General features: G+C 35.6%; 1 pseudogene; it reads right to left on the bottom strand.

Annotated features, from left to right (window-relative positions):
* Nucleotides 1-10,887: 10,887 nt before the first annotated feature.
* On the bottom strand, nt 10,888-11,248 carry LOC116599855 (annotated as a pseudogene).
* Between the last annotated feature and the right edge of the window lie 3,660 nt (nt 11,249-14,908).

The raw sequence follows: 14,908 nt of genomic DNA on the forward strand, positions 1-14,908 counted from the left end.
ATGAAGGCACAACACGTTTATTCTTTAGAGGAAGTCCAATGTGGTAGATGTAACTTTGAGGTATAAGTAATAAGGTCAATAAAGTAGGTAAGGTGGGGCCATTTCATGGAACCCTACTCTGAGAAAGGATTTGAGGATTAGGAGAGAGAATTCAAAATAATGTGTAAGCAATCATGGAAGAATTCTAGTTAGAGGTGATTTAGACTTCTTCACAGAGAATCCTTTTATTGGGTCTTTTTTATGTTGGGGAGAGTTTTCTGGCATATTGCCCCATGGATAACAAATGTTTGATTTTTAGGAAGTCAACATGGGTGGATTGTTGAAGCTAGTCTCTTAAGTCTGCAGATGACTGTCTTGACCCCACCCCCACCCCGGAGCCCCCACCCTACTCTAGACCTTCAGAGTCCGCAGCTATAGCAATTGTGTTTGCTCTACAGATTCAGACTTTCTATTAAGGGGCTATTCAAGGGGGCTACATATCTAAATCTATACTCTTTGAAAAATCATGTGAGTGCTGAAGTGGGCTTTCACATTGTCATTAGTCTCTCTTCTGTCTTTCAGTTTATTCCCAACCCTGGAAGAGAAGAAGTTTCTTTTCTACTTCCCTTCCTATCTCTAGTGATTGGAATTGCTTATCTTAGGAGATATTGCTGATCTGTTAGGAGAATTGCTTATCTATCAGGAGAATAGAGCATAGTTTAAAATACAAATAATGATGGACAGTGAGTTCATATAGAAGGCTACTTCACTAAGTAACTGTGAAGCTACAGAGAAATTAAAAGCTATAAAACACAATAGGAGGGCGCCTGGGTGGCTCAGTGGGTTAAGCCGCTGCCTTCGGCTCAGGTCATGATCTCAGGGTCCTGGGATCGAGTCCCGCATCGGGCTCTCTGCTCAGCAGGGAGCCTGCTTCCTTCTCTCTCTCTCTCTGCCTGCCTCTCAGTGTACTTGTAATTTCTCTCTGTCAAATAAATAAATAAAATCTTTAAAAAAAAAAAACACAATAGGAAATTGAATCAACAAGCATGTATATAGGAAATCACATTTTAAAAAGGAAGAACCAACTGCATTGAATTAAACAATAAGACTTTATAATTTATAAAGGTGCCCAAAAACCTTAACCAACTGGGGCCTAAATCTATAGTTTTCTGAATCATTGACATGGGCTTCAATGAAAAAAACTATAAGGACAAGGAGTTTTTGTTATGTTTTGTTTTCCTTACAGGCAAAGAGACTGAAAAGACAGAAAAAGGTGCCCACCCGAACTATTGTTGTGATTTAAGTTTGAATATCAAGTATTAATACCATGTGGGCATGATCTACCATATGCCTGGTTAAATATTTTTATAAATAATTGGAGAAATTTGCCCCAAACCATTTTGGTGGATAACTAAAAACTTAGCCCTTACACACATGTTATTCGATTCTAGACATCAAGGAAACTAGAAAGGAGAATTAGATTAATTAACTAACTAATTAGTTAATTAATTAATACCTTACACTTTCATATACATTTGTCTCCTGAAATTGATAATTAAGTCTCCTGTCTTTACAGGACATTCGGTGAAGTTCATTGCTTCTGTTATGTGGGTAGTATGTTATGAAAGTTTGATTAAACTGAGAGGTTCCAAACAGAAATGGAATTAAATTTTATTTGGTCTGTGGTACTGGGACTTTCTTTGTGTTATTGCAACTAATCACAAAATGAGGCATTATTATTGCTGTATTAAAGGTAATAAAAGAGGCTAAGAGTTATTAAATGAATTGCCCAAGTTCACAAGCTACTCCCTATACAGACAGACACAAAGTACTGACTAGTAAGATGAGTGATCAGGTCAAATCAGGCATTTCATTTAATTTCTTTATTCCTCTCCTCTGTTAATATTGCATAACACTCAATTTCCTTTGAAACTTCCAGCAAATTGTGTCAGACAGATGAGCCTGAAGATCTCTATCAACTTGCCTCAACTAGAATTATGGAACTACTATCATCTGCCTAGAATTTGAGGCCAATTTTCAGTGATAGTTCATAATCATAAGAACCACATTAGAGATAATTTATTTTTCTTATGCCAACAATATCCCTTCCTCTCTGAAATCATAAAATTTAGAGATGAAAAGAACATTATAGATTCTCTAAACCTACTGCTAATCAAATGTTTAACTTCCCCACAGTATTCTTGTTCTTACCACCAGTGCTGAAAATATAACCACCTCAAGGATCTGATCCAAATTTTTCAGTTAACGTCTTACTGAAACTCCTATTGCAGCCACATTCACATGCGTCTGCGCAATCTATCAGCCAGATAGGCCAGATGGGGCAATTCAGGACCAAAACTATGATCCAGAAGAAACTTCTGGCTCCTTGGAGACTGACAAGTTCACCGTGGAGGGTCCAGAAGGACGTTGACACGGGGAGGTACATACAGTATATATATCTGAAAGGCAAATCTATACCAGATCAGTTTTAGGAAAAAAAGAAAGGCAAAATGAAATAGATATCACCTGGCACTGAGACAGAATCCCATACAACTCAGTATAAGCCGGACTGGCTCCATTAATTTGTGGGTTGCAAAACAAAATGAAAACACATGGTCCCTTGTTCAAAAGCAAAAGTGATGTAAAACATACTAAAATATAAAGCTTTTCCTTTCTTGGGTGGTCTCTCTCTTGACTTATCGAGGTATTTTCATTTGCTGTTTAATGTCATTCTAGGTAAATAATTTTTAAAATTATTAGCATGAATTTTTCCATTATTCTTTATAATGTGCAGTGTTAGTTTTAAATACAAATATAAAAGCATTTAACTCATTCATGAAAACACTAAAATGATGCAGTTTGTATTTTATAGCTCATTCCTGGAGCGTGCCTCTGGCCAGCCAGAGGTAACACTTCCACATTACAGGTTGGGAGGTTCAACAAAGGTGAAGAGGTTTGTGGTGAGGTACTGGGCCGTCCCAAGGGATGCTGCCCTGGGTATGGCAACCCTCACAGCCATCCTGGATGCCCAACCTGTGACTGAAGTCACCTGTAAGAACCTGGGACTCTCGTCACACCAAAGCATAGTCCCGGCTTGGTGGGGTGAAGGGTGAGGTGCTCTAGGGAATTTAAGCCAGTTGTCTCCCTTCCCATAGCCCCACCCACTACCAGCATATGGCTTCTGTCCCCCCGCTGGATGTGCCAGGAAATGCCTGCTGTGGGTGGCAATGACTACCACCAGCCCCATACAGAGACACTCCAGAGCACAGGCTCCTGGCTCTGGATTCTGAACAAGGTCTTCTGTGTTGTTCTTACAATCAGGCCCCCACTGAAGTATGAAGAGTGGTGGTAGAATGTGGACTCCATCCCCCTATCACCCTAATTGCAATTGGGTTGTTGCTCCAGGGAGAGGGAAGCAGCAACAGCAATTGGGGGTCTGGGGTACCCAAGAATAGGGGACTGGGCAATGGAAAATCTGCACTGAGTGGCTGGGAGAGAGGTCTGTACGTGAACTGACCCATGCCTCCTCTACCCCATTCAACCATGTTTAATTGTGCCATGGAGATTCACTTCCAAACCCAAAGGTAATAAGCATTTCAAAACAGTGACAACAGGGCATTAGACCAAGCGCTTGGTCCATCTGAGCCTGGAACCCTGTGCCACTGCAGTGCTCACATGCCCTTGAATCCAGCCTTGGACAAGTCAGGTAATGTTTGATATACGAGAGAAGGTGAAGTCAAGGTGCTAGCAGGTGTCGGGGACCGAGGTTGAGAAATCAGACACCAGAAACTATTCATCTATGGCGAGATCTACTTCTCTCACCATCTCTAAATACAGTTATTAATATCTGAGCCAAATCACCTGTCTTATTTATACTTCCCTTAGTCTACTGTAAGTTTGGGTACCAGAACACTGTTGCCAGAGCTAGGTTCAGATGTTACCAACATAATCACCTCTCCTGGTTTAAATATCCATCTCTGCCTATGTAGAGAGTGACTGCTTATCAGAACAGTTTGCTAAGTAAATTGATATTTTTATAAGGTTTTCACAACGAATATTTAACCACTTTAACACACAGACTATCTGCAAGCTTGTGAATACAAATATAGTACAATGTGTAAGTTAGTTAAAATTATTTTCCATCATCTATGCATAGTAGTGATTTTAATTGGCCACATTTAATTTTTATACATATTTTTAAGCCTATGATTTAGAAAGTTCGTGAAAATATAGATAACAATAGTATAATTTATTATTATATGTTCATTATCTTGCATGTAAATTCACAAAATAAAAAATGCCTCAAGTTTAATTATTTGCTCCTCACAAGGTAAATTATCTAATGTCAAATGAAACTAATAAACGCAGGCCTCTGAGATCACAAAACCACATACAAATCTGAATTGCATTTCATACAAAAAGTTAATTATTTTCTGTTGGCATTGACAGGATATTCCCTCAGCTACTTCAAAGTATTTTTAAAAATCAGATGATGTCAAAAGGCATTCTTGCATTTGAAAAACAAAAGATGAGTGACTACAGATTCAAGAAAAGAGAATAAAGTCTGGTGTAGTAACTTGTATTTAACGCCCAGAGACAAATGACAGAGGCTTTGATCTTGTCTAGGCATGAATGAAGTTTTGAGGAAGTTAGCTCCTCCTGTCTAATGGGATGACCAAGGTCACTGCCACACTCAACAATGCCACTATGCTGTCCCTCTTCTGCGCATGTTGACTCTTCTGTAGGAATAGCTTCAGTGCCTTTTGCAAAGGCAAGTTACACCTTTTAGTGTAGTGAGTATTACTTTAGATATCTCAAGGACTTAGGCTAAATTGCCTTTTTCTGTTTATCCCCATAATAATTTTTCTGGTGTGATACCATTCACGTTATCTTTTAATTTCTTGGTACCCCATGGGGTACAAGTTGTCTGTGATTGCATGTGTCATGAATACCTCAAGCAGGAAAGATTGTGCCTTGGACCAAGGGACACAAAGAAACTTTCATTCCAACATCACTCAATTTAACAGAGATGAGAATAAGGACTTAAAACTTTGGGGTATCATCTGAATTGGAAATGCAAACGACCATTTTCAGCATCAGATCAGTGAAATGAAATATAAACTATGGGAAGGACCTTTCCTGGTGATGATGGGTCGGACCTTTCCTGGTGATGATGGGTCTTACAGAAATATAAAATGAAAATGAATGTATCATTCCAAATGAACATTAAACCCTTGTGTGAAATGAATTGATATGAGAAAGTGATGAGTGTTATATAGTCCCTTGTTCTATATTTCTATAATGGAAAATAATGGTGAACTCAGTTTGTTTTTACCTTCTTTTTAATCTACAAAAAGTACTGAATTCTCCTTAAAGTTTAAAAAAAAGTATCCTCTTCTGGAAAATTCTTCAACAGTTTTAAAACCACAACACGTTATTTTTTTCTCTAAAAATAAATATGCTAGTTTCAAAACCACTAATATCTTATTCTTACTATATTTAGATCTAAGCCATAGTTCTTATAAACCATTATAAAAAATATGTATGTCTATAGATTATATTCTTCTACATTGAATGGGGCATTTTTACTAATATCCAGTAATAGATTTTCCTTGCATACTTGCTGATAAATATTTGGGTTTTCAAATGGTCATTATAACATGTAATTCTCAAACAATTAAGAGTTTGCTAATTAGCTGTCACTTTGTGTAAGCTCAAAGAAAGCAGAATGACCTAAAACACAATTCATTCCTTAATAATGCTATAATCCAATCAGGAGACAGCACATGTATTTGAATTAAAAAATCATAAGTAATAGATATTTTACCTACTAATCGATAGATTAAAGGTAATTATGATGACATCTCAAAAAATAAATTATTGAGGGTTAGCATAGTTGAAGAGGCATTCAAGGATAAGGTTATAATTTGAAATTTTAAGAAAGGACAGAATTTAATGGGCATTCCATGTAGGATTTACTTTATAACAAACTATCTGTAATATAAATGCAAATGCTAATTAAAGAATAAATAAGTATACCCCATTCAGTGAAATAAATAATATTATAAATTTCAAATTCAGGGAAGGAAATGATTTAAATAGTTAAGATGGAGAAGACAGTCATTGTAGAGAAGCATGCAGAACTGGAGATTATGTTTCTTGTTTGAATGAGACAATGCACACATAGTTTCAAGGGCCTTGTGGGAATTTGGACCAAAGTCACTGAACTGAAATTATAATAGAATAAAATATGGGTGGTTGTAGGAAATCTTTTAGACTTTAAATTTGTGGAGTTAATTTAAAAAAATATTTAAGCAATGCTAACCCCTTTACTGGGAAAGATCTTGCATGTAGCCCCTTGATTTGTAATTTCCCTTGTATTGGTAAGTGAAAGAGGTATTTGTGTGTACAACCACCACCCAGTCAAGATGTACAACTTTCCCATCATGCTAGAGAATTTCCTTATAACTTTTTAAAATTAGCAGCACTCCCTTTATATAAGGATACAACTCTTCTGACTTACATCACTAATAATGGGCTTTGCCATGTTAGCAGGATTGCTCTTTGTTTATTCTTATCCAGTACTATGTTGTGTAACTTCACAGTGATATATTTATCCATTCTTCTGCTCATGAATATCAAGATTTTTATGAGCAGGAGATGGTATCTAGACAATTAATATCAAAATTCATATAAAAATAAACAAGAAGTATTTTTTATCGAAATCCTGTAATTGTGAAGCAACAAGGAGAGATTCATGTTGCCATGACATAAGTAAATATCAAGAAGCTCCATTAATTAAAAAGTATGTAATTAATGTGAACCAACACAGGTTAATTAATCAGAATATAAAGCTCAGGGAAGATCCTAGAACATAGAAAATTTAACTTATAATTTAGTCTGCCAATCAGTAAGAAAAGTTGGATTATTCCATAAATGATTTTTTGAAGGAATGAATAGCCATAAAATATAGTAATAAATAAAGTTGATTGCAAAACTCATCCTTTGTAAAAGAGTAAGTTCCAAGTAGCACAAGATTGAAATTGTATGTTTAATGTATTTTCTAACCACAACAATAAATACTCTTCAGCCAGGAAGACCTAAATAGGCACTTCAAAGAAAGGAAATACAAATGCTTGATATCTGTAGATCCCTATCTATCTATCTATGATAACTACTGTAGTAAGACAAATGCTAAGGTATCATCTTTCACCTATTGGATTTGCAGAAATCAAGGAGTTTCATACTTCATTGAACTGGTAAGGGTATGGAAACAAGACATGATTAGAGGGAAAATTTGATAATATCTATCAAAATCCAAAATGTATTTCACCCAGTAATTTTTCTTCCTAAGTCCTAGAGATTTAAAAACCTGAAATGATAAATGTAAAACATTTTTCTCTCCCTTCCTCTTTGTGATAAAAAAAATTCTGAAAGCCCTAAACATTCTTTAATAGGACACTGGATAAATAAGGTACAGTGTATCCATAAAACAGAATACTGTACTGTTAGAGAACATAATGAGAAAGTTCTGCATGTACTAATTGGGAATGTTGTCTAAGATACAGGATTAAATGCAAATATAAGGACAAATGTAGTATCTCTAATATGTTGCCATTTGTGTAAAGGGGAAGATGGTACAAATGTTATTTCATATGAGTAAATATTCTGGAAGAATACAAGAAATTTCTAATAACATTGACTAACTCTAGCAAAGGGGCCTGAGTTTTCACATGTACTTTTGTATTTTCCACATTTTGATCACATGAATGAGTTACTTCAAAAATTAAGTAATTACGTTTTATAAGTATAAAGTCATGGGGCGCCTGGGTGGCTCAGTGGGTTAAAGCCTTGGGCTCAGGTCATGATCCCAGGGTCCTGGGATCGAGCCCCACATCAGGCTCTCTGCTTGGTGGGGAGCCTGCATCCCTTCCTCTCTCTGTCTACCTCTCTGCCTCCTTGTGAGCTCTCTCTCTCTCTGTCAAATAAATAAATAAATAAATAAATAAATAAAATCTTTAAAAAAAAAAAGAAAGTCATAATAAAGCTTTATAAACTTAAAACACTATGCAAATGTAGGAGTTTATTTCATATTATATTGCCATTAGGCACTACCTACCTATGAAAAATTTTTTAATGATTAGGCAATAGAAATTTTAAATTACATTTATTATGGAAACTATAAATGCTCATTGTAAGAAATGTGGGAAGACATAAGGCTAATAACTTTAGTATATGAATAACTCTCTGCAAATTGCCAAAAAGGATTCAAACATGTAAAAAGACAATTTATAAAGAAGGAAATGCATGGGCGCCTGGGTGGCTCAGTGGGTTAAGCCGCTGCCTTCGGCTCAGGTCATGATCTCAGGGTCCTGGGATCGAGTCCCGCATCGGGTTCTCTGCTCCGCGGGGAGCCTGCTTCCTCCTCAATCTCTCTCTGCCTGCCTCTCTGCCTACTTGTGATCTCTCTGTGTCAAATGAATAAATAAAATCTTTAAAAAAAAAAAAAAATAAAAAAATAAAGAAGGAAATGCAAATGAATAATAAACACATGAACAGATACTCAACCCCACCAGTAGACAAGATAATAAATACCTCAGCAATGATAGAATCCTTTTTGCCCTTTAAAATGATAACAATTATAAAGATTAATAACATTGAGTGCTAATAATAAGTATGCAGTGAAACAGGTAGTCTCATGAATTACTGGAGGAAATTTGAATTGCTATTACATATTAGGAAACTGAATAAGCTGGTCAAAAGGAAAGTTTCTCCCTTCCTTCCTCCCTCCCTCCCCCCATTCCTTCTTTTCTTTTCTTTTTTTTTTTTTTTTAAAGATTTTATTTATTTATTTCACAGACAGAGATCACACGAGGGCAGAGAGGCAGGCAGAGAGGCGGGGGGGGGGAAGCAGGCTCCCCACTGAGCAGAGAGCCCGATGCGGGGCTCCATCCCAGGACCCTGAGATCATGACCTGAGCTGAAGGCAGAGGCTTTAACCCACTGAGCCACACAGGCGTCCCTCTTTTCATTTCTTTCCTTTCCTTTCCTTTCATCTTTTCTTTTTTCTTTTCTTTTCTTTTCTTTTTCCTTCCTTCCTTCCTTCCTTCCTTCCTTCCTTCCTTTCTTTCCTCTTTCTCTCTTTCTTTTTTTCTTTCTTTCTTTCTGCTGAAGAGGTAATATAGTCACATAATTGACATACTTCAAGATTCCAAACATATAAAGGATGGATAGTGAGATGTTTTCCTGGCAATACTGCCCCTTAGAATCCTCCCATTTCTCTGTCTTAAGGTAACTAATGGCATCATTGCCTTTTGAATTTTTCCAGAGGTATATGTATGTATATATGTATGTATAATATATACATATGCATGCATGCATATCTATATATCTATAATATTTATTTATCATATATTCATGTACATAGTATTAACTCCCTTTCTTATACTTATCACAGCATATTTGCACACATCATTTACAATTTTTATTTTTCACTTGTTGACTTTAGGGTTTTTTTGTTTTGTTTTGTTTTGTTTTGTTTTTCTGTGGGGGTGGCTGCATGTTCCAATGTGTGAAAGTACCATAATTTATTTGCTATTGTCTTTTGTGAAAATTTGGGTTCTTTACAATCTGCTGTTGTTTTGAGCAACATCGCACTGAATAAATGTACACATATTTAATTTCAAAAAGGAAAAAGGGAGAAAGCAAAATTTTACATTAGAAATGTGATCAGGGACATAAACTTAGATAAATACAAAATATAAGAATTATAGGATAATTCTTTGCTCAATTTTAATAGATTTTAATACTTTAAAAATGGATATACTGGAATAGGTAAAATACAGAAGCTGACCCAATATAGAAAAATCTGTCCAATTACCATAAGAATAATCAAAACTGATATTTTAACAATTCCCCATTATCTTCACTCACTATTTCAACTTTCAAATCCATCCTCTGCCAAAATAAATTTTTAAAAATGCCTGCAAGATTTCATGAGAGAATGCTTAAAAGTTTTTCAGTGAATGGATAATTCTGAATTTACTTAATCTATTCCAAGTGGTGTCAGGAGAATCATAACTACACAACCTAAATTTAACAGTATGAACAAATATGATATGAGAGCAAAATCATATACCATTCATCTGCTTATTAAATAATATTATAGGGTATTACATGTAAATACTGCACATATATGTTGATTATATAAAAATATGCTCAGAAAGAGTTTCCCAGCAATTCATGATAATAGGTACCTATATTAAAGTAACTTAGAGGAAAAAGGGGGTGATGGTTTTACTTCCAATGTTTCATTTATTTGAAAATGATTTGAAATATAAAAATAGCTCAACTCCTAGATGCAAAGTGCTCCCCAAATGTGCATTCACGTCCACTGTAAACATTTTAAAAGAATAGTTATAGCAACCACAGTGTTTAAAAAAAAAAAAAAAAGAAAAGAAACCTTGGGACGCCTGGGTGGCTCAGTGGGTTAAGGCTCTGCCTTCAGCTCAGGTCATGGTCTCAGGGTCCTGGGATCGAGCCCCACATCAGGCTCTCTGCTTGGCAGGGAGCCTGCTTCCCCCCCTCTCTCTGCCTGCCTCTCTGCCTACTTGTGATCTCTCTCTCTCTGTCAAATAAGTAAATAAATACTTAAAAAAAAAAAAAAAACCTCAAAACAACCTGTATGTCTACCAAAGGACAATGATTACACATTATTGCATTTAATAGGGAATCATTATAATTATTTATCATTAAATGAATGTATGCATTATTATATACAACGTACATGAATTCCACAAACTTTTTTTGTTTTTGTTTTGTTTTTTAGGTAGTTGACATCTTTATTGCTTTGGTGGTGGGGAGCAGGTGTTCAGGAGCTCTGGGTGGGGCCCACCACTTCCTCTTAGCCTCACAGGCTTCTGGTTGGACAGGATGGGTCTGGCCATGTGCAGATCTGGGCTGTTCTTGCTCTTGTGGATCGTGTTCTGGTTGCACCGGAAGGTGGCCTGGGTGTTCTTGCCATGGTGGTCCACTTGTAGGAGGTGGCAGGCTTTGTCTGGCCAGATCTCTGTTTCTTCACCACCACTACAGCTTTGCCTTCCTTCCATAGCAGGCTCCACACCCACAGCCTTGTGCTGGAGCAACCTATTCTAGCAGAAAGAGTTTTGTGCCTTCAGCTTATTGGGCTCTTTGCTCTATGTCTGCTTGTTCCTCTTGATCAGGAAATTGGAGCAGTTGCAGGGGACCATCCATTGCACGTGGGTAGACATAGCTGCTGCTCCTCTTGCTTGGGTGGCTGGAGGCAGAAAGAGCCACAAATATATTTTTGATGAAAGAAGTCCAATAAAAAGTAATATGAAATGTAGGGTTCCATTTATATAAATGTTAAAATAGATAAAAATATCTCTGTTGTTAGTCGTCAGTTGTTAATCTCAGCTGGGAGTATCTTGACGGAAGGGGACAGAGAGGGTAATGTAGTATTGCTTGATTTATTTCTAGTTACACACAAGTGAATATAATTTGTCAAAATTAATCAGGCTGTACTCATGTTTCATATGCTAGTCTGTATGTGACTTACATTTTAGTATAAAATATACCTTCGTTAAATTGATCTGAAGCAAATATGCAAACTAGATATTCAATGTGAGTTGTGGAATCCTGGGTGGGTATATGATTTTTAATAGTGACTAATTTAATATTAAGTAAATTACTTTTATTCTCATCTATGAAACATTGACTACTGCAGACATTTCCCTCTCACTGTAATCATGTAGCAAACAGAATAAAATATATGGAACAACTAGTTTCAGACATTGGATGATAGGCACTGAATTTCTATGATGCTTGGAATAAGGGAAGCCTTTAAGGTAAGTCCTGAAATTGTCCCAGCTTACCAAAGAGAATGAGTTTCCAGATCACATCACAGGGAGTGAGATTCCCCAAAGAATCTAAGGTCTCAATGACTTACAGAAGGTTGCCATTTAGGGAGGGAAAAGTGGGTAGAATTTATGATGCTGAATACAGATGAATACAGAAAAGTAGGAGCTTAAGAGAGAGAGAGAGAGATTGAGAATAACAGATCTTCAGAGAACTCCCTTAAGTTTTTGGCAGAGTGTTGAACAGCACATAAAAGAAAAAGGAACATCCCCAAAGTAAGTTAAAAAAACCAGTGGAAAGCAGTAAACTAGACAATGTCCAGGGCTCACACAAGGGGAGAAATAGTTCATGTTTCTATCAACCAGATTAGATAAACTTCAAAACATATTCAATATGTATAAATATATAAATGTATTAAATATACATAAAATAGTCAATATATCAGAGGATATAATCTTTAGAAGAGTTTCACTTTACTAGTGGACCTATACTAGGATTGGAATGAAGGCTATTTTGGACATACCATAATAAAGCTTAAATACAAGTCTTAGAGTATATCAAACTGATCTTCAAGCAGCTTAACTGTGTGTTAGAACAAAAGTCATCACTCTTTAAAGGACTATGACAACATAAACACTTAGTGTAAATTTATAATGTCCATTATTCAACTAGAAATTTCAAGCCATGCATAGAAACAGGGAACTTTCATACATAACCGAGAGAAATATAAATCAACAGAAACAGACAAGAAATGATAACAATGATGGCACTAGAATGCTGTAACTTCAAAATAGTTATTTTAAGCCTTAGAGTATACTCAAGGATGAAAAGAAAAGCATGAAGTTTATCAGAGAAAAAGTTGGAACTATAAAACTGGAAATTAGATGGATAAAAAAATTTATTTCTTAAGTGAAAAATATGCTAAAGAGAATTAGCAGAAAATTGAAAGCCACATAAAAGATCAATATAATTGAAAATAATAATAAAATTATAAAAAATAAAGCACAGAGAAAGATATTTAAGAACAATTAACAGGGAGCACCTGGGTGGCTCAGTCATTAGGTATCTGCCTTTGGTTCTGGTCGTGATCTCAGGGTTCTGGGATGGAGCCCTGCATCAGGCACCCTGCTCGGTGGGGAGCCTGCTTCTCTCTCTCCCATTCCCCTTGCTAGTATTCCCTCTCTCGCTGTGTCTCTCTTTGTCAAATAAATAAATAAAATCTTTAAAGAAAAGAATAATTAACAGAATAATGAGCTATAAAACATTTTTCACTCTAACATATGAATCATTTTGTTCCAGAAGGTATAAAAGGTGGAGAGAATATATAAGAAAATAATAACAGGAAGTTATCCAAATTTCTTTAAATTATATCCAAACCTCAAGCATAAAACACTACAGTAGGACACATTATTATCAAACTGCTAAAAACCAGTAATAAAAAGAAAGTCTATAACTAAGACCAAAAAGCCACCTTACATACAAGACTAATAAAAAAAATTAAAAAGCAAACAGAAATTGATAAAAAACATAACCCAGATAAAAAAGTCTTAAAATATACATAGTTTTAGAAACAAACATCAGTTAATATTTTTTAAAATGCATTAAAATTAGTGAGTGAATTAAAATAGAAAACCACAAGAACTTGCATAAATATCACACAGATAATTTTACAAGCTTTTTTTAGAAACAATTTTCAGAAATAATTGTTCCAATCTTATATAAGATAGGCTAAATGACTTTGATCAAGCATGATCAACCCTCATTATTAAATAAGGGTAGTGAAATTTTGCCTACCAAGCAAGGTCAGACAGGTTGGTTATGTCATTTATACCTCAGTACAAATGAGCTCCTATATGGGGTAAAGCACACAGAGTGGCTGGAAAGCATGGATCAGCTTGGAAAAATACTATTATCTTAAAGAGATAAAAATTGTTAAAGAATCTACTACCAACTATGACTTGAAGGGGTAAATCCTAAATTTGTGAGAGAAAGGGAATATGAAGAAGAGAAAAAAAAAAAAGGAACATTTATTGAGGATCCAACATGTGCCACGGATTTTATATGCATTATTGCATTTTCCCATTCTTCATGATCAATGCTAATATTACTAACCCATTTTACAGTGAAGAAACTGAGGCTCAGGAAAGCTCCTACTTACTACCACAGAAGCAATTAGTTTAATAGATGGCGTTTGAGCCTACATTTGATATATTGCACTCTTTTAATTCCTAATCCAGTTGACATTGTTACTAAATTTTAAATTTGAAAGGGTTATTCATTCATGGGTTAACTTAACAAGAATCTATAAAGAACCCACTGTCATAGCTCAGAATGGAATTTTCTTCTTTAAATCAAACACTTCATTCAGTAAAAACAGACTTTTTTCCTAAGACGCAAACATTGCTACTTTAAGAGCTTTTATATGTGTCTAAAGGAATAAAGCATCCCATTTCTAAGCAACCCATTAGTATTTGCGATTAATTAGCATGAAGAATAATGAGGTGACTAAGACCAGAGGACCCTTGCCTTAATTGATTGCCTGAGTTCCTGGATTAATAAAATCCAATTATTTTCTTATGTAATTGGCACAAAGTTTATTTGTATTTCCTTTTTAATAAATTTGCTAATGGTCTAAGAAAGTAAACAAAACAAACTAATCGTAAATGAATACCAAGTTCAATTAAATCTCCAGGCCTGACCAAATATCCCTATATACAGATTAGTTCAAAATCCTTATTTATCTGCAAAACACACACCAAGTTAATGGCCCCTGTTACTCTGGCTTGTGTGTTGAAGTAAGAGCAAAAGGTATTACAGCTTTTTAAATAGCAGTGAAAGATCATAGCTCTCTGGAATTAGAGAAAGGCCAATCAGAGGGAAATCTCTAGTGTTTCAGAGACTGAACTTTAAAGGAGACTAGGATAGAGTTGTTTCCGTGAGACTGATTGTAAGATGTCTCTCAAGTGACTCTAATGGTGCCTTCTGGAATCCTTTGCCAAATCAGTCCCTGTTCCTGCTGTGGCTCACTTGCCTTTGTTGTCAGATTTTGCATA

The sequence above is a fragment of the Mustela erminea genome, chromosome 9 (genome assembly GCF_009829155.1).
Source record: "Mustela erminea isolate mMusErm1 chromosome 9, mMusErm1.Pri, whole genome shotgun sequence".
Lineage (NCBI taxonomy): Eukaryota > Metazoa > Chordata > Mammalia > Carnivora > Mustelidae > Mustela > Mustela erminea.